This window comes from Jaculus jaculus, chromosome 1 (genome assembly GCF_020740685.1).
Source record: "Jaculus jaculus isolate mJacJac1 chromosome 1, mJacJac1.mat.Y.cur, whole genome shotgun sequence".
Taxonomy (NCBI): Eukaryota; Metazoa; Chordata; class Mammalia; order Rodentia; family Dipodidae; genus Jaculus; species Jaculus jaculus.
The window spans coordinates 49,170,465-49,192,256 of NC_059102.1; the positions used below are offsets into that span (position 1 = coordinate 49,170,465).

General features: G+C 38.1%; 1 protein-coding gene across 4 annotated transcripts in view; it reads right to left on the minus strand.

The window, feature by feature from the left end:
• A1cf (APOBEC1 complementation factor) overlaps nucleotides 1-14,088 on the minus strand; it is a 77,885-nt gene extending 63,797 nt beyond the window's left edge. For 2 of the 4 annotated variants that reach the window (XM_004653192.2, XM_004653191.2), the window contains exon 1: nucleotides 14,014-14,088. The gene's annotated coding sequence lies outside the window, so the exon portion shown is untranslated. The remainder of the gene's footprint in view (nucleotides 1-14,013) is intronic. The other 2 variants (XM_045161398.1, XM_045161391.1) reach the window with 2 other exon arrangements.
• Between the last annotated feature and the right edge of the window lie 7,704 nt (nucleotides 14,089-21,792).

A 21,792-nucleotide genomic window follows, 5' to 3' on the forward strand; every position in this document is an offset into this window, starting at 1 on the left:
ATCAGTTATAAAAGATAAATAACCCAATAGAAAAGCAAAGAAGTTATATGAATAAGCAGATCACAAAAGGAAAAACACAAAATATGCTCATCTTTAGCAATAAAGTTAAAACAAAAAGAAAGATAGTATTTTGTCTATTATGTACACTTGGAGCTACTGACTTAAGAGTTTATCAAGGAGAATTAACAATGTATAATAAACATGTAATTGTATTATAATCTTTATGTATGATTTTGTGTATCTACATATGTGGGAGAATGTATATGTACATACAACTAGACTAAATTAGGGAATTAAAATGTACAAAGGAGGGCTGGAGAAATGCCTTAGCAGTTAAGGTGTTTGCCTGCAAAGTCAAAGGATCCAGGTTCAATTCCCCAGAACCTATGTAAGCCAGATGCACAAGCTGGCACATGTGTCTGGAGTTCATTTACAGTGGCTGAATGCACTGGCTTATCCTTTCTCTTTCTCTCTCTATTGTCAGTTAAATAAATAAAATTTTAAAAATGTACAAAGGAGGTGCTGCAGAGATGGCTTAGTGGTTAAACGCTTGCCTGTAAAGCCTAAGGACCCTGGCTCAAGGCTTGATTCCCCAGGACCCACATAAGCCAGATGCAAAAGGTGGCGCATGCAGCTGGAGTTCATTTGCAGTGGCTGGAGGCCCAAGTGTGCTGATTCTCTCTCTATATATTTGACCCTCTTTCTGCCTATTGCTCTCAAATAAATAAAAAAATATACAAAGGAAAGGAAGACATGTTTTCCCATTTTAATTTATTTTCTTATTCTGTCAAAATCAGGAATCTGGCACAAGTTACCAGAATGCTTGGGAAAATTAAACATACTTATCTAGCCAATAGATCATCATTCTTGCAAAATAATCCTGATATCAAAAAGTTCTTCTTGTTTATTTGAGGATAAGGTAACTTCAGATAGCCTGAAAGGTTTATTTTTGTTTTTAAAAAAATCTGTTTAAGATTTTATAACTTGTAGTCAGCTAGAAACACTTCTGCTATTTAGAATAGTCTCATTAACTGGGTATTAAAGAGGCATGTTTCAAAGGCACTTTAAGATTTATTTCCTTAAAATGTCTTTTAGGTATCAATGAGATGCCCTTTAAATTCTTGAGATCTAACTTGAAATGAAATTATATAAGGAAGGACAAGACAAGGAAGTATTAACTCCAGATGTTCTTAAAGTTTATCAAGAATTAAATTCTGCCTTGCTGTGCTTCTGTTATGCTCTCAGAACCCACCTTACTGTGGCCTGCCCACACAAGGAATGTTCTCTTTGAACAAATTCCTTAACTGTGACTTCGAGGGCTAAGTGGCTTGTATCTGTAATCCTAGCACTGGATAAGTGGAGACAGGGAAACCCCAAAGCTTGCTGCTGGCTAGCTAGTCTACTCAAATTGATGAACTCCAGGTTCAGTGAGACACACTGTCTCGAAAAAGTAAGGTGGAAAGCAACTGTGGAAGACACCTGATATTGACCTTTGGTCTCCACATGCATCCCCCACACACGTGTCCACACATGTAGGTAGATACACACACATACAATATGTATGCTAAAAAAGATTTTGCGGGCTGGAGAGATGGCTTAGTGGTTAAGCGCTTGCCTGCGAAGCCTAAGGACCCCGGTTCGAGGCTCCGTTCCCCAGGTCCCATGTTAGCCAGATGCACAAGGGGGCGCATGCATCTGGAGTTCATTTGCAGAGGCTGGAAGCCCTGGCTCGCCCATTCTCTCTCTCTCCCTCTACCTGTCTTTCTCTCTGTGTCTGTCGCTCTCAAATAAATAAATTAATTAATTAATTAAAAAAAAAAGATTTTGTCTTCATACCACTAATAACACATCTTTCCCACTGGTACACACTGACCAATGGAGAGTAACGTTAGTTTGACCAGTTGAGAACATGTATGTGACATGTACTTTCACAGAAAAGACACACGTGTTGTCTGGCGTATCAGAGCTACCTGTACTCAGGGACTGCCTTCTTGACCTCTGACTGCTGGAATTCAACTCTGGAGTTTGGCCCAGAAAACAGTATAGCTTAATACTCCCTAGGTGATAATACCTGACATTAGAATAGCTGACTTGACCCCTGATTAAACTTGTTATATGTCCAAGCAAAACAATTGAGACTATTGAATTTATCCTACTTGTCAAGTAGGATGGATACACACATTAATTTTTTTTTATTGAAAAGAAGAAAAAGGCTATAAAGGATACCTAGGAACTAGGCTTTAGGAGAAGTGGAAGAACGATTCCACACTTCCCCTAATCATTTTTTTTTCCTGTGCATTTCCCTCATTATAAGCAAGTAAAATGCTTTCCAAATTCCTGTTACTTGGAAATGAAATAATGACCTGGAACTATGATAAAAACTCTCATTCTTACTACATCTGCCACAACTTGTTTGGATTCACCTCAGTCTCAATGAGGATCAATCCAGAAGGTGTTACACTGAGACTATATGCATAAAACTTTTTTCTTGTTACTGCTCTGTGCTTAGAGGGGAAGCAAGAGCTGCAAGGGAGAAGGAATAGGGAGTAGATTCGGGAGAGAGGGGCAGACCTGGGAAGTCCTGGTGGCCAGTGTTGGCAGCACTGTTTCCATCTCACTGCACTTCCCTTCCATAGCTAGCCTATTGCCAAAAGTGCCTCAGAAAGCTATATCAAACAAATAGAAACAATGAAGCACAGAACCTATGTAAGCATATATGTGTGTATACTCATGCGTGACTTGCCCTTGTTAGCACTGAAGATTGAAAGATGAATGATAGTGGTTTAATCCAAAAGAGAGTTTGGAAACTTTTTTTTTTTTAAATTAATTTATTTATTTGAGAGTGACAGAGAGAGAATGAGCATGCCAGGGCTTCCAGCCACTGCAAACGAACTCCAGACGCATGCACCCCCTTGTGCATCTGGCTAACGTGGATCCTGGGGAATGGAGCCTCGAACCAGGGTCCTTAGGCTTCACAGGCAAGCGCTTAACCGCTAAGCCATCTCTCCAGCCCAAGAGAGTTTGGAAACTTTTTTTAAAAATTTTTTTGTTTATTTTATTTATTTGAGAGCTACAGAAAGAGACAGAGAGAGAAAGAGAGAGAGAGAGAGAGAGAGAGAGAGAGAGAGAGAGAGAGAATAGGCGGGCCAGGGCTTCCAGCCCCTGGAAATGAACTCCAGATGCGTGCGCCCCCTTGTGCATCTGGCTAACATGGGTCCTGGAGAATCGAGCCTTGAACCGGGGTCCTTACGCTTCACAGGCAAGCGCTTAACCGCTAAGCCATCTCTCCAGCCCATGGAAACTTTTAACAGCAGATGGAAGCTGCATATGTTGTGTCTGTGGGCTGGAGGGGAGATCTGGGTGGGTGATGGGGAGGTGACAGAGCTTTAGAATTGGACCATATGAGTAGCTTTCTACTTCCTTTAAGTTTACCCTGTGATGGTTAAATGCAGGGCCAATTTGACCAGGCCAAAGGGCACATGGACATTCAACTGAATGTTGTTCTGAATATATCTGTGAGAATATTCCTGATTAGTTGTTCTAATACCTTTAAGACCAGACTACAGGTGACTATTCGGTTATCTTCATTAAGAATTGATACTAACCTGTTTGTACTATGTCTTTCTTCAAGATTTGTAGGAATGATCATTGGCAGAATATAGAAATTCTAGAATGACATAGCTTAATAAGATGAGTAGAATTTCATCCCATATATGTTTAATTTTTGTTTTTTTTAAAGTGGCTTTACAAATTGTTTAAAAGTTAATCATGACATGCAATGTATATGTCTTTCAGCTCAAAGCAGATGTTTATTAGGACTACAAACAATTTTTTTGTGTGACATATTACAGAGACTTGATCTTCTTTTTTTTTTTTTTTGTGAGGTAGGGTCTTGATGTGATCCAGGCTCCCCTGGAATTCACTTTGGAGTCTCAGGCTGGCTTCAAACTCACGGAGACCCTCTTACCTGGTGGCTCAAATGCTGGGGTTAAAGGCATATGGCCCATAGCCAGCAGAGAGAGAAGGAGCACACCAGGGCCTCTAACCACTGTAAACAAACTCCAGGTGCATGTGCCACTTTGTGCATCTAGCTTTACGTAGGTACTGGGAAATTGAACTGTTGTCATTAGGCTTTGTAAGCAAGTACCTTAGCCACGGAGAAATCTCTCCAGCCCTTGTTTTGTATTTTTTTTAATTTTTTTTTTTTATTTGAGAGTGACAGACACAGAGAGAAAGACAGATAGAGGGAGAGAGAGAGAATGGGCGTGCCAGGGCTTCCAGCCTCTGCAAACGAACTCCAGATGCGTGCGCCCCCTTGCACATCTGGCTAACGTGGGACCTGGGGAACCGAGCCTTGAACCTGGGTCCTTAGGCTTCACAGGCAAGCGCTTAACCGCTAAGCCATCTCTCCAGCCCCCTTGTTTTGTATTTTGAGATAGGGTCTCACCATAAAGCCCAGGCTGGACTCAAATTTGTGATCTTCCTGCCCCAGGATCCTGATGACTAGAATTATAGGCATATACTAATATGTTCTACTTTAATACATTCTTGATTTGGTATTTCTGTCTGTCCGTCTGTATCTTTCTGTCTCTATCTCATACATACACATTGTTGAATCGTTTTTTTGAATTTAGCTGCTGTCTCTGGTGTAGTCACATGAGTTTGAACATCTAGATCAAATAAAAACTCAGTTCTTAGCAAGACTGCCAATCATTGGTGAATGGCATACATTTGATCCTTGAACAAAACCTACCAAATCTATCTCAAGCTCTATATTAATGTGACCCTTGCAATGACGATCAACCTATCATTGAAATGAGCCATATCTGCCCCAGGATAGATATGAATGCAGTCTAATGTAAAATCATAAATCTAACATTATAAGATATTTTGTGATTTTTTTTAATAATTGCATGGTCCTTGAACTTTGTAGAAAGACAGAAATGACTCCATGTCACATCAAAAGGTCAGGTACTCCCACATCTTTAAAAATCTAGGTTGTACATGTTCCAATTTTATTTAGTAAATTTTCTTACTAAAATCTTGTTCTTTAGGTCTAGCCAGCCAACAAATTCTGATATATTGTTCTTTAGCCACTAATTATGATCTCTGCTATTATCACTTCATATCTATATTATTATTTTAAGTTAGCCTCTTTTTTTAACTTCAAAGTATAACACTGGCTAATTTCCCTAGATGTCATTTGTAACATGTTGCTTTCCTGACAAAAGACTTTCAGTGGTTGTACATTTCATTACTGTGTCAATTAGTGGTAACTTCTCTGTTTCATCACTCACCAAACGCATCCAAGTTTATACATCACTAATTGAAACAATATGCATTTTACTCAGATTAGGTTAAAGAATATTTTAGAGCTAGGATGAGAAGAGGGGAGAGAAGGACTCTAGGCAAAAGAGGTGAGAGTAAAAAGAATGGATGGTTGAGAAATTGAGTATGATTAGTATGCTGCAGGCAAGTTGTGGGGCAAGATGGGAAGGGAGCGAGGGTGATGATGGAGAAGGCTGGTACATCAGGAAAGGGTAAAGTCCATATCACACCATAGAGTGTTCTCATCTTAGTACGAAGTCCCTGGGATCAGCATGGAAGAGTTTTACCAGGACCCTGCGAACTTCCGGAAGATGACTTCATGAGTTTTGTTGAGAGGATGCGAGTCAGAAAGACCATCTTAGAAATAGGCACAAATATAAAAAGAGCAGAATGATGACTACAGAAATATAGAATGAGAATAAAGGGAGAGAAAGCTACCACCTCCTGCAGGGCATGCATTCTTCTCTGTAGTTCCGGGCTTGGGCACAGAGCTCTTGGTTGTCCCTCCATATTTTATTCACTCACTTTATTCAATGGAAATTTCATGTGGCCTCAACATTCCAAGCAAAAGTAGTTCTGTCTGTTTTAATAATTTTACAGTTTTGTTACACTCTATCAGAACCCATGATATACTATTTTGTTCATTACTCATGGTAAGTATGATAGTGTCATCCTAGACTGGGCTATATCCTATTATCTGACACAATGAAAATAATGGCCTCAGGGCTGGGGGAGGGGGGGATGGCCCAGTGGATCAAGTACTTACCAATCAAGTCAAAGCACCCAAGATTCCAGTTAAAAACCTGGAGGCCATGATGGGCTTCTGTAATCCCAGCACACTGATGGCAGGATTGGAGGTAATTACAGAAGGACTTCTTGGGAAAAACAGTGAGAATATATAGAAAGGAACCCGTCCTCCACATGAAGTAGGGAAGTAAGGCCTGATCTGAAAGTCATCTTCCGACCTATGTGCTATGGCACATGCACACTTGTTCTCACATACATGACACTCACTCTTACACAAACAAATGGCCCCAAATGGGGGCAGGATAACATTCTATTTCTATTTCTGTGTTTTTTTTTTTTTGTTGTTTGTTTTTTTTCTTTTTTGTTTTATCGTGCTCACACCTAACAGCTCTCATTCTTCAACAATCACTTGAAGCTTTGGAAATGGCTTTGAGTGTTTAGTTTTCTTAGTTGTAATTATGAAGGTATTATCACTATGGTATGAAGGTTACTCTTCGACCTTGTTTACTTTAAGAATTACCCAGGTTCTTTCAAATTGCTCTCGACCAAAAAATCGGGAGGCCCTATCAGTGAGAAGGAGTGTTTCCCTTTTGGAAAACCTGCAGAAGAGTCAAGGAGAGGCCCCTGCATGCTTGCACTTGCAAACCTGTGTTAGAAATCATTAAATTTTTTTATACCTTATTCCCATCTAAAAACTACTAGCATTTTCATCACAAGGCCTATCTCTCAACTTTGTTTCCCCTTTCATAATTGTTGGCAAATTTTATTATAATGTCATGATTTGACAAGTTACTTGATGCATCTGAAATTTCAACAGGGAATGGCAATTTTTAAAGCACCATTTTATCAGCATAGAATTGTGATGAGAAGGGCTGGACAGATACTCAGTGGTCAAAGGATATTGTTTTCAATGTTTTGTAATTTAAAATTTTTTTCTAATTATTTTTAACTTATTTGATTGAGAGAGGCAGATTGATCTATCTATCTATCTTACATCTACATAACTATCTACCTATCTATCTATCCTCATCTATCTATCTATATGTAGAGAGACACAGAGAGAGAATGGGTGTGCCAGAGCCTCTAGCCACTGCAAACAAACTCCAGACACAGGTTCCACCAACCTTGTGCATCTGGCTTATGTGGGTCCTGGGGAACTGAACCTGGGTCTTTTGGTTTCTCGGGCAAATGCCTTAATCACTAAGCCATTTCTTCAGCCCTTGTTTGCAAATATGGACAGCCTGGGTTCCATTCCTCAGTTCTCACATAAAACAAGATGCCTGAAGTGGCACATGTGTCTGGAATTCCTTTGAGACCCTGGTGCACCCATACCCTCTCTCTGTCATTGTCTCTCACAAATAAAAAATAAAAATATTTTGAAAAAAGTGATGAGAATTATGACCGCAATAGCAAAAGTTGGTGCATATTTGCTTGGTAGTACTTTATGCAACTCATATGTAATTTCTGGTATACTCTATAATACAATCCTGACCTTAACAGAAGTTAAGTTATTGGCTCAAAGTCATATAGTAGTATGTGGCTGGGCCAGGATTTCAGCCTGGGCATTCTGGTTCTAGAATCTTCTGAATTAACATGATGTTTCCCTCTGCCATACCAGCACTATGTATTACTGGACTTTAGAGAATTCTCCTCAATTCTGAGATAAAGGGGTATTATAGGAAATATTTGCCTTTATGGCTTGTTTCTGAAAGACAAAGGTGAATTTCTAGACAATATAGATTTTTTTTTCTTTATATTGTATTAAGGAGCCACACAGTGGTATTCTCTGTGTGATTCTGGTATGCCAGTGCACCTGTATTAAGTGCTTGTTACACTAAGCAAGTTACATGAGAGGATTAGTGTCTGGTACATGCAAGATGTAGATGACCTTAGTAACAAACCAAAATGTTTTAATAAGTTAATTCTTTAGGCAGATACATGCTTCACGTCCCTTATGCTACCCCTTGTTATCATTGGCCACTTACTGTCCAATCATTCCCAAAGGCTTTGCCAGGTTTGTTCATCTGTGATGAGATCTGGAGTGTCCCTAGAACTCACACTCTGCCTCTCAGTTAATTTTATTTTGTTTTACAGGAGCTTTTGAAAGCATGCTCATTATTATGCTAAATGATCACTCTACTCAGCTTGGTGGGGCTGTAACACTGCGTTGCAGTCAGGTTCACATTGCTGGAAGAAATCATCTGACCAAAAGCAGCTTGTGGGAAAAAAAGGTTTATTTTGGTTTACAAACTCGAGGGGAAGCTCCATGATGGCAGGGAAAATGATGGCGTGAGCAGAGGGCAGACATCACCCTCTGGCCATCATAAGGTGGTCAACAGGAACAGGAGAGTGTGCCAAACGCTGGAAAGGGGAAACTGGCTCTAATATCCACAAACCTGCCCCCAACAATACACTGCCTCTAGGAGGCATTAATTCCCAAACCTCCATTAGCTGGGAACCTAACATTCAGAACACCTAAGTTTATGGGGGACACCTGAATCAAACTACCACATATGGGAACATAGTTCAATTCCAAAATTAGGTTGATCTCATACAATACTTCCTTAACAGACATGGAGCCCAGTATTCTTCCCAGGGAGGGAAAGATGTATGCTTCATATGGGAGATATTATGTCCACTCCTTTCAGACATTAACAGCATTTGGGTGGAAGGCAGCCAAGTCCTTTAGTACAATTGCTTTTGTGGTTTTAGTGATACTGCTGTGGCTGGTCCTATTACCACTCTTGGAGCCAAAGCCTGTGCATATTTCTTCCTCCAAGTCTCCAAGTCACAAATTATGTGTCTTGTAACTGAGTCTCTGGTTGAGTCCGATTGTAGGTCTGGGCATAGAGAAGAAGGTGGGACTTAATGCAGGGACCATGCTGTTAAGCACGGTGGTCGTGTTTACCTTTCTCCCAGTATTTTGTAGAGAGAATCAAGCTGAATTTGAGATGTGCTCAGTAGTGGGAACAGTCAAGGGAGCACTTGAGGGTTATGGTCTTGTACCTTGATTTTTAAAAAGAAATGCATTTTCTCTCATGATCTTCATTGTGCTATATGTTCTCAATTTCCTGCTACTTCCAAGTCCCAGTGTTTTCAGTGTTCCATTTGCCTTTGGCTTGTAGGGTGACTTGTGCCACACAGCTGCAATTCACTCCTGCTTTCTCTACTTATTAGTCTGTGAACCTGGGAAGCTTTTTCCATATTTGTAAGCCTTAGTTTCTTTATTGGTTAAAAAAAATGACATATTATATAGAAGGGTTAAATTATTTCACCAATATGCCTAGCATGTGACAGAAGCAATATGAGAATGTCAAGGTTATCATAATTATGGAGGGCCAGTACTTGTTGGTGTCTGAATGATGAGGGGATGTTCACTATCTTCAGAAATGAAAATGGCAGACATCAATGTGTGCCAACAGAGTTCCCCTGTGGCATCAGATTTTGATTTCTGACTTCCAGTAAAAATAATGAGAGGCAATATGGTGTGAGTACATCTAATAAACCTGTTTATGCTATAGGCCCCAGCTGCATTATGCAGAAACCAAGTAAAACATTTAAACAGAAGATTGTTAAACCTGTTAAAAATGAAAATCATTGCATTTGTATATAATGCTTTGCTAGTCCCCGAATAGTCTGTTAGGAGACTTTACAATCCCCTGTTCATTCATTTCTTTCACTGTTTTGATAGTGTGTGGACTAGTTTAATTCTTTTTAAGGCTGTTTTCTTTGGGGACCTATTTGGGACTGGTTTTTCTCTCACATTTATGTGGGCCCTTATGTCTCTTTTTCTGTTATTCCATTTAGCCTCTAAATTGATCAACAAGCCAGTTAATGTCCAGTAGAATAGTTGAAGTCATCACTACTATATTATACAAAGATAGTAGGTGAAATTTTGTTCCAATTAACTAGATTTGCACCACTGGAATAAATTGAACCTGAAAAAAATTTGACATTAAGGTCCATTTAAATTCTTCTCTATGAAACCCTTTTATAAACTAGGATAGTGGAATAAGGTCCTAGTGCAGTTAATTCTGCATTTAAACCTGATGTTCTTTAAATCAGTTGAGCATCCCCAAACTGATTATTTTCTAATTGCTGGAAGAAGGGAAGAAATTACTATATAATTGAAAGTAAGTGGGATTTTATAGAATTATAAACAAATTTGTTTACTTAGACATTCAGTCTAGTCAAGTTGTCATGTGGTAATTCTTATTAGACATGTACTGCAAAAATCAGGGCACCTCTTTCCTCTTAATTTCACCAGAAAACAATCCATATAGAAAAAAAGCAAACCTGAGAAATGTTTTTATATGATTGCTAGTATCAATGCACATAAATTTCCATGTGTAAATCCATATAGAAAAAGCTTTTATATCTTTCAATAAATCAAAATAGAGAGCTGAAGACATAACATATCTTCGTGAAGACAATAATTTTTTTTAACAAAAGGAAGTACACTTGGCTCTCTGAATTTGTGGTTTCCTTGTCAATAGATTTCAGCCAACCACAGATTTAAAATGTTTGAAAAGAAACACATCTATACCAAACATATGCGTGCTTTTATCTTGAATAATATTCCACCAGCAACACAGTATAAAACTTCTTAATAGTGCTGAAATTGGACAAAGCAGTATAAGTAGCCTAGAGCTGAGTGAACGTGTGTGGAGGGCACAAAATATGCAGGGCTCAGGTTCCCACAGGAGGCCCTATCACCAATCACATCCAAGGGATAACTGCATTTTAATCTTTTACTCATTCTCACCAAAAAATATTCAACACAAAATTTTAGTGCATTAAGTTAAGAAATCTAAATAGTGTTAAAAGTGGCTAGCATGGCTGGAATAGGTTTGATAGCAGAAAATTATAAACCAGCTTTCTAGATCCAATTGGCAGTAAATATTTGTTAATGATAACTGACTGGATCTGTAGTTTCAGACCAAGGAGCAGATGGGATTTCGATGTTTAATACAGATGGTCATCATAAGAGCAAGGCTTCCTTTCCAGCTGCCTTTCCTGGGGGAGTTCGTACTGTTGGATCTGCACTCGAGAGGCTCCTAGTTACCATTTCCATGAATAAGATAAAATGGTGTTTATCCTGTCGATCAATACTGTCTTGTTTGAACGTATTGAGTCATTCTGACATGTGGTCTTGAAAGTCATTGTGTAATAGTACCCAAAGTACTACCCGGCTTTTGAAGGGATGGCAGGATTTGAAAAGATAGATACTGAAAAGGTTTCAGCACCAACTGACCGTGTGAAGAAATAAACTTCACTGTATCAGTGTCCTGTGGGCTGGAATAAAAAGGGTGCTGGGCATTGTACTGGTAGCTTTGCACAATATTCTCTAAACTAAGTATGTTGTGACTGATTTTTTTTCCAAATGAAGAATTATATATTCTCTCTGAATGAGTGGAATAGGATCTGTGATTAATCAATGTCTTTATTTATACAGTTCTTTATTCTAATGGAATGGCTTTCAGAAAGAAGAACTAGGGAGTAAGTCTGAGCAGTAGAGGAATGGAAAGAAAAGATGGTTTAACCAAATTCCTTAGCACCAAGGACTGTGCTTATATATTTTGCTTTATTTCATTCAATTGTTGCAAAATCCTGTGAGGTAGAACTCATACCTCCTTCACATTTGAGGAATATGAGCTTCAGGGAAGTCAAGCAATATGGCACAAATTCATAAGCCTAAGGGGATTGGGAAACAGGAGTTCCAACCTAGCTGTGTCAGTAGAAAAGTCCAGCATTCTTGCTATAATTAATTTTAAAAGCCCCTAAATTGGGCATGGCTTATGGGAGATTGACAATGATGAGAATGTATGATTTCTTAGAAGTGTTTGACTACAGTGATTTCAAAAGTGACGATTTCAATTGATATTGGACATGGGCTATAAAAGATTTTTCTCATTCTCAATATCTGTTTTGAAGACTAGCAATTCTGGGCTGGAGAGATGGCTTAGCAGTTAAGAGACATGCCTGTGAAGCTTAAGGACCCAGGTTTGATTCTCTAGTTCCCACATAAGCCAGCTGCATATGATGGCACATGCATCTGGAGTTCGTTTGCAATGGCTAGAGGCCCTTCTCTCTCAAATAAATAAAAGTAAAACCTTTTTAATAAAAGAATATCAATTCTGAATGGCATTAATAAACATTCCTGGAAGAAGATATTCTCTGGTAAAATAAGGTTAGGAAAGAAAGCATTGCCTTCTCTAGCAGGTATGCACTATGAATGGTCCTACCTGTACACATGGTAAATCCCCAGTAACTGTGAGTGCAATACATGTTTGTGCTCTGGAGTCAGACCACCTGGCTAGGGAACCTGGCTGTGCCACCTGCTAAGTGAGGGACTTGTCTGTTCTTCAGTCTGGTCATATTGTTGTCCATATATGGCTGCTCTATGATTAACATGAGCACATTTACAGTGTTTAGAAATGTACTTGATAATACTATGCTTATGTGAACAGTGTTATAATGGGCAACACTCGTGCAGAAAGAAGACCTGCTTTTACTTGCATAAATAACTTTCTCAGAAAGTGTTGATATTTGAAACATCACAAGATTAACTTGGTATTAGCCCAGTTGGAAATAACTACCAGTGATTTTCTAACCATTATGTCATTCTATATACTATTTTCCCATAACAACTTACTCTTTTTGTTGTCAACTCTCTTCTCGTTTCCCTTAAACTCAATACATAGTAAATTAGAACAGCAAAATTACCAAGCAATATACATGATCAGAAATGGGAAATATCACTGCGATTCCAGCAAATATTGTCCTTCAGAAGAAATGAATATGACTACTTCTCTGTACTTAGCAGGAAAATCCCTCATTGCTTTTACAACTAAGGCATTTTATTTTTATTTCCAAACCTATAGTACCATTACAGGCTGCCTCCTAGAACATTATAATAAAATGTTGCAGACTAGACCAACTCATTTTTGATGCTCCTATGTTATAGTACATGGAGTTTAGTAATGCATATTTTGCAAAAAAATTGTCTCCATGCAATGTGCGAATAATACTACCAAGCTGATAATGTCTACAAAAATTACTGTAAGAAATTTGCTGACTTGGGACCTGTTCTTGGAGCTCCTTTGGTAATCATGAAGCAAAGGTGTTCCTGTCAGAGTTTAGGAGATTGCTGGTAGGGATAGGATATTCCTGTTAAATATCTTGATTGATTTCTTCTTTAGAACCATAATGTTTTGGTTGTGAGCTATGTTTTAGGAGGGAACAAAAAGATAATGTGGATCCACTGAGCTATTATCAAAGTGTGAAAGTGATCTAATAATTAGCCACCCCAAGGTTGAGATTTAACTCACTCAAAACCAGTCCTTTTCCATAGTTGTTTTGTTTCTTGCTAATAGCTTCAGACATTATTTTGGCTAGCTGTGTAAAGGCAGAGGAAATGGAAAAAAATTCACCTTGTTTGTTTTTATGGAGGTAGAGTACAGAAGATAATTAACTATAGAGAGTCTCAAGTATGATAGAAATTATGACCAATGCAAAGAACCTAAAATTTTCCAGGATGGTAAAAGTATATCTTTTATTAATTACATTTCAGTTCTCAGGTTTCTATAGCCAGCACAGGAACTCAACCACCGAACTTTCTCATGTCTGGCTAGAAGTAAATAAAGTTTGCAGAACATGAGCCCCACTCTTAACCTGACAGCAGTGAAGACCTACTTTTTTTTTTAAGCTGTGGAAAAGGAAACGACTTACATCAAAGAGCAAATAATGGTATTCTTCTCAGTTTGAGATTTTATCATTCCAACACCTTGTTTGCAGTTCATTTTGTTAGTTTAAAAACAAACTTGACAATTCTTTGGGTTAGGCTGAATAGCAGAAGAGAGTAAAAGCTGTTTGCATGCATTCGCACGGATACCACCACACAGTTGAAACAGAAAACACAAAATACATGGACCATACCTGAGTAATTTCAGAGATCACCACCCGGAAAAGGTTCCTTGATTATGACAAATTCAGCGTGCCCCTCTGGTTATGGTCTAATCATCATATCAAACTCCAAAGGTTCACTGGCTTTGGGTTTGGTTTACAATTCACGGGAGTTAAACTTTAACTTACCCCGTCTCTTGCATCCATACAGCCCTTTGACCAGACAATTGGGTCACTGCAGCTAAAACAGAATCTAAAAATCTTTTCTTTCTTGTTTACAAATGAAAATGTAAAAATCATTGGGATAGATATTATATTGAAGCTATTTTATTAATTTATATGTTTTTAAAATAAAATTAGTTACAAGTTAGGTAACTAAGTTGTTCTTTATGGCATTATTATTATTATTAGTTGCTATGCCAGCATGATATTAAATCTAAGGTAATGAAGAGAATGTTTCATTGTTTCCCACTTCTTTCTATTATTGTGTTACATGGAGTGAAGTGTGGTGTTTTAGGTCAAGTATGTAGATAAATTCTGTTTACTAATAGAAAATACACAAAGCATTTACATAACCAGGTAGGTCAATTCAGGCCATATTAAGTTGGAGAAAACATTTCTTTTATTACAAAGTGCTCATTGAGATTTTAAGGGGGATCCAGCTCTTAGTCTTATGTAAGAGCCTCTGCTGTTGTTCATTACCTGATATCTCAGTAGTAATGTTTCCTACGGAAGAGAGAAATGGTATTTTCAAAACTCTAAAGTCTACATTCTAACTTGTCCAGCATGAGCTACATTAGAAATCCCAATACATTAACCCTAATACATTAGAACTCTTCTAATTTGGGCTGGTGGGGTATAAACAACTGCCATGAAATCGCTGGCTTCAGTTCTAATATGTGGAGTGTCTTTTCACAGAAGCCAACCTAAGAGGACATTTGTGTCTATAGGAAAACACAAAACAAACAATCCTTCTGTAGTAAGATATTAGGGAAGATATCAATTTATATTTATAGCAAAGGGAGGATTAAAGACACGTTGGAATTCCTAGTCTACCTTTAGTTTTAAATTCTCAAGCACAAAGAAGCCATGATTTACTTATATTTTTCATTGCAGTGCATACCAGTTTCTAGCAAATGCATGCCAGGGATAACAGATGTGTTGGAGGAAGCGCTCACGTGCCACCCAGCTAGATTGTTCCAATTACGGGTTTTAATCCTGCTCTTACTCTCAGATTATATTTAGGTTAAGATCACAATTATTTTTTTCTGGATAATATAAAACAAAAAGCTTTGGAAAACATTTTAAAATATGATCAACAAGCCAAATATCATCGACTATAATATATTTCTTTCACTGCCAGCATCCTCTTTTCTCCTAAATATTTCTTCATTGATTTTAGCTTTCTAGGAATTTGACATTCTGTTTTTAAATGTTTGGTAGGTGGGTGTGGGTATATCATTAACTAGTAGGGAACATTCTAAAAAGTGGAAGTGCTTTGCTAGATGTACTGGGTAGAGCAAGAGGCTTGTTTCTAGGCTGGAGAGATGGTTCAGCCATTAAGGTGCTCACCTGCCTAGCCTAATGACCGGAGTTCCATTCCCCAGTAAACACCTAAATCCAGACGTGTAAAGCAATGTATGCATCTTCAGTCCATTTTCAGCCACTGGAGGGCCTGGCATGCCCATTCTCTTTGTCTTTCTTCCATCCCTCTCTGCTTGAAAATAAATAAATACTTAATTATTTTTTAAAAAGAGGGTTGTTTAATTCCTAGCCTATTACATACAAAGGCTGAAGATTCAGGATTGAGGACACTGGATTCTCAACAGTGTTAGCTTTGAGATGTGTAGCCTTGAACTTTTTTTTTTTCCCCCCTTTTCTCAGTCTCAGTATCTTGACCTTTATTGAGGACCTTCCTCACAGATTATTAATATGGTCAGATGACTTCATGTATGTTAAAATAACCTGAAAATAATAGACTATTATAAGTATAGAGTGAAATAATTATAAAGAGACTAGATATATTAGATGTAAGGATCTGCCAATACAGCATCTTGAGTTTAATCTGCAAGATTAGAATTCCAGGATATATGCTTGCTCTTTTGGAATTTAATAACAGATCAAATGTAAACTCTTGGTGCTGTTCTTAATGTCTACACGATAATGGAGATAATAGAGCTTGGTTGATTGGGCTAGAATCCATCTGTTTTCTGGGTAGCACAGCCCAGGGTTTTAGACTTTTGAAAATGAATTGGTTTTGTAGCTAGAGCCATCTAGTGTTCAGTTGACCAAACAAAACCCCACACTTTCCCTGTATTCAATTGCATTTGATTTCCTTACATTGGAGTGACACTTTAATATCACATAATTGTAAGATTAAATGAAAACTCTAGAGCTTATGTAACATCTAGGCTATACCTAAAACTACTGTCAGCAAAGGGAAGGTTGTATTGTCCCTGTCCTTCAAGCCTGACTGAAAATCTCACATGTATTAACCCTTTTGAGCCTTTGGGTAGTCATTCTGGTGTTAAATGCATGTTCTCAAATTTAGAGGTCTTACTGTCTTCTTAGTTTTTTAAGAAGTAATGATTTACATTAATAATTCACAAAATAATACTGATTTTTATAAAAGAACAATTTTGGAAAAAGGAATCTAGCTATCAAGTATGATAATTTTCTTTTGGAAATATTTGAAAATATGGATCATTAGAACTTTAATCTTGGTGGAGTCTGCTCTCTGTATGCTTTTTATTGATAAGACATGCTTTTTTTAAAAAAAAATTAATTTATTTAAGAGAGAAAGAGACAGAAATGTATATAGAGAGAATGAGTGCCAAGGCCTCAAGCCACTAAAAACACTCCAGATGCATGTGTCCCCTTGTGCATACGGTTTTATGTGTGCACTGGGAAATCAAACCTGGCTCTTAGGCTTTCCAGGCAACTACCTTAATCACTGAGCCCTCTCTCCAGCCGCAGCATTCACATTTTTTCAAATTAATTTTTAGTTCTAATACACAATAATAAGTTGCATTATAACAATTCACACACACATTTGCATATATCATTATCTATTCCATTTACTGTAAAGAAAATAATTCCAATAAATATTTCAGATAACTTCTTGATGAGTTATCATATAATATTCTTTAAATATTTTATTTTATTTTATTTGACAGAGAAAGAGACAGGGAGGGAGGGAGGAAGGGAGGGAGAGAGGGAGAGAAAATGGGCATGCCAGGGCCTCTGGCCACTGCAAATGAACTCCAGATGCGTGTTCCCCCTTGTGCATCTGGCTAACGTGGGTCCTGTGGAATTGAACCTGGGTCCTTTGGCTTTGCAGGCAAATACCTTAACCACTAAGCCATTCCTCCAGTCCACATATCTTTTTCTTTTTCTTTTTCTTTTTTTTTTTTAAAGTTTTTAATCCCAGTCATTATTTAAATACATTTTCATTTATTTTTATTTTTATTTATTTATTTGAGAGCAACAGACAGATAGAAAGAGGCAGATAGATAGAGAATGGGTGGGCCAGGGCCTCCAGCCACTGCAAATAAACTCCAGATGCATGTGTCACCTTGTGCATCTGGCTTACATGGGTCCTGGGGAATCGAGCCTCCAACCATGGTCCTTAGTCTTCACAGGCAAGAGCTTAAGTGCTAAGCCGTCTTTCCAGGCCCATAATCTTCTAAACCATGTAATTATCTTTTTATCTGAGTGAGTTTTGACAATTAGAGAGGTTGTTCTGACATGGCCAGAGGCACGAGAAAAAGTGAAGTCAAAGCAAGACTCATGTGACCGGCAGCCACATTTCAGTAAGCAATGGACCAGTGGACAATGGCGGTCCTCGAAGATTCCTTTTGGCAAATGATACCATAGCCATTGTGGCCTTGTAGTATGATGTTCAGGGGTAGTATGATGTAGATGATTGTTGAGGGCTTTGAGGGAATGCTGGTGAAACAAACAAACAAATAAAGCCAGCACTGCTACTCACATGTAAGCTGACATACAACTGGGTACAGTGTATAACACTAGGTAATAACGGACTGTGACTATTTACTATGCTAGACCTTCTGACATTACTTTAGAACATCCTTCATGTATTAAGGAAGTCATGTGTTGAAGTCTTGTGTAGAATATCCTTCATCTGTTAGAGAAGACATGTGTTGAAGTTGTGTAGAATATTCTTCATCTGTCAGAGAAGTCATATGTTGAACTGCCCCAGGAAGGTCTTTCTGGAGGCATCTGAAAGAGGTGCAACATAGATGATGACTCCACATGTGTTACTGCTCATTGCATTAGTTACCTTTCTAACACTGTGACTGAATTCTCAAGACAATCAACTTTACCAATAAAAAGGCTTATTTTGGCTCATGGCTTCAGAGGCTTCTGTCCATGATCACTTTCCCTAGTTGCTTGGGGTCTGTGGTGGCACAGAACATCATGGTGGGAGTGCATGGAGAGGACACTCTTGGCCTTGTGGTGGTAGCAGCTAAGAGTGAGAAGAAGGAGCCAAGGTCCCCAGATTCCTTCCGAAGGCATGTCCCTCACAACCCTGATGACAAGACTTTCTACTACTGGGTCCCACTTCCTATAGGTTCCACATCACCTCTTTTCCTCTTTCACATAAAGTTACTAGTAGTGCCGTGGGCTGAGGACAAGCCTTCAACATACAGGCTTTGTGGACATTTTAGCTGTAAAGTCCAGCACCTGAGGGTCTTGTCGTGGGACAAGGCATGGTGGTAGAAGAGAGTGAGAGTGATGATTTTGACTCTCTGTGGGCCTAGGCTGGTTACTTGATTTTTTTAAAAAACAAAAAACAAATACAAATATTTGTGTTTGAATTCTTTTGGAAAAAGTTAAAAAATTTTAAATAGAAGAAAGCTAATAGACTATAAAGAGAACATTTGGGTAAAACTACAAGTATTTATACCTTAAGTTGTGTTAACACAGTCAAAAACCTCACAAAGTAGAAGAGTTACAGTGGGATAAGGTAAAAATTTTTTTGAAGAAAGGTTTAATAGATTTAGTAAAGCAAAAGGATATACTGGTTTTCATGTCCTTGGCAGTGGATATACCACATTGTCTGATATATAGTAGGTGAGACCACATAGCCTAGGTATGTAACCATCTAAGTTTCGATCCTTTATGTTGTTTGTATAATGGATGAAATAGCTTATAAGGTGTTCCTAAGAATGTATACCTGCCATTAACTGACAAAGGACACATGCATTTGTGTGCACACCACTTATACCAGATAAGATTGTGAGAGAAATATCATGTTTTTAACACTTTCAGGTAAGTATAAAAGAAAGAAAAAGAGAGGATTTCAATATATAAGTGAAGCCTGGTCTAGGTTGGCCTGAAAATTACATTCCTCCTGCTTCAGTCTCCCAAGTGCTAGGATTATAAGCTTGTGTGACCACACCCCAATATTCAATTGATATTTTGAATTTATCAATTAATGTAAAAATCTAGGAAGTTAAATATGGTTATTTAAGCAGAAGCATTTCTAGTATTGTATCAATATTTTCCTATTTTATATTCAGAAAATTGTAGATGCTTATATTATAGATCTGATTATTAACAAGGAATACCTTAATAAACCTGGGCTGTCTATATCCAAATAGGGAAATAATTGTCAATGAAAAAGAAAATTCATTAATAAATATGACTCATTTTGTGTCTAAGAATAATAAAGACATAATGATAAATTGTTGTCAGCATTACGTTTTCAAATAAAAGAAGGAAAGGTGGAATGAGTGGTAAGATTTTTGTGAAGAGAATTGCAATCTTTCAACCAAAACTGAAACTCCCCCTTGATGAACCTAGTTCTTAATTTGTGTGCATTTTGGTTTATACAAAATGGAATTCGACCTTCCCAATGAGCCTCTCAGTCTCTAGAAGAGGGATAGCATATTAATAACTACCATGTCAGCATTAGGAGTTTGTAGACTGCAATGTTTAAAAGTCTCATGTTGGAGTCTTGTTTGGGGAGAGTCTACTCAAGTTTAGGTGCTAAGGATTGAACATGGGCTTTGTATATGCTGTCACACCACTGAACTGTGCACCCCAGCCCAGGTAAGTCTCATCATGCATCTGCTTTCACATTCTTAAAAAAAAAAAAAAAACTTTTATTTTATGTGTTTGGGAGAGAGAAAGAGAGAAAGATAGAAAGGGAATGGGTGCGTCAGAGGCTTCAGCCTGGGCAAATGAATTCCAGATACCTGCACCACCTTGTGCATCTGGCTTATGTGGGTCCTGGGGAATCATACCTGGGTCTTTTGGCTTTGCAGGCAAGCACCTTAACTGCTAAGCCATCTCTCCAGCCCTGCTTTTACATCTTCACATCTTTAAATAGGGTAATGATGTACAGCTGAGACTTCCTCTGAGCCTCCAAGGAGAGAAGGTATGGAAGGCACTTGGTGCAACATCAGATGCAGGGTAAGTCTTTACCTATATTAATTTTAGATTTAGAAAGGAGCCTTGAAGGTTAGCAATTCTATGTTATTCTGTGGAACATTGCTCTTGAAAACCATAGTGTTTCTTTCTGTCAGAAGGTCCTAGCAGAGTTTGGTTAACAATAGCATGTATATTTGCATAGTGGTAAACAATGTAAATGTGCCTGAGAATCATGAACACGTGTAGAAATACAAACCTTGTTATATGTATTTGTGTCTTGTCCTTATGGCAGTTCTGGGAAGCAATTAGAATGGGGAGGACAGGGGCAATTTCCTCTGTTTCAAGAAGAGGAAGATGAGATAATGTGGTTGAATATTTTGTGCAAAGTGTTTTATACCAGGAAACAGCCTGGGGCAGGGCAGAGGACAGGTTTCTGCTATTACTCTCTGAGGGGCCTTGGAACATTTGTTAACAGTGTTAAACATCAACTGTAGACTGGAGCTCATAATCTCTAAGTTACAGGTTTTTTTTTAAAGGTCCATTGAGTCATGTGTTCATACTACAAACAGCTGTATATATAAAGACACACATGCATATTTACATGTATGTATCACACACACGTAAGTACACATAGTCTGTTTGCTCATGTACCTCTGGAGAGCCCTGATTAGCTCTCTCACTCATAGACTATTCCAATTGAAAGGGGGTCTAGAGAACACATCATCTGATCCTGTGATATGGTGTGAGGAATCACTGGACAGAGATATGATAAAGCTGTGTACAGGACTCTGTGAAGCCTCACCAAGACAGAGCTGGCACTGTCAATGTGGGGAATTTCTCTAGGTAGCCAACTACTAGAAATTGATCCCAAACATGGAGATATACACACTTTACTAGTAGTATCAACTTGGGCCTTTCTCTTTATATATCGCACCTACCCTCATATGTCTAGGAATACTATAAAACATACATAAGAAGACTCACAATAATCAAAAGAGATGTTACCTTATAAAATGAAGAAGAATTTGATGAAAAGCAACTCCATGAAGTAGAAGCATTCAAAAGATCAAGAATCATTATCCATGGACATATATGGTAGGAACTAACATTCATAAAAAAAAAAAGGAGCACATATGAAACAAGTCTTGAGTCAACTAAAACTATCCTCTTCAGTACTATTTGAGCTTTGACCCTAAAAGAACATCTTCATATTATTTAGCTTTATTCTTCCAGAAGTAAAATCTACACACTTTATGGCTAAAGAGGCTGCTAAGTAAAGTGGCTAGGGGTGGGTTACTTATTAAAACTGAATTTCCCACGCTGGACAGAGCTGTGTCTAGAAAAGGAAGAAATGGCGTGCTCACTGCACCTGCTTTTCCTGACACAGGTCTGGCAGCTAAGGATTGAAGAGTG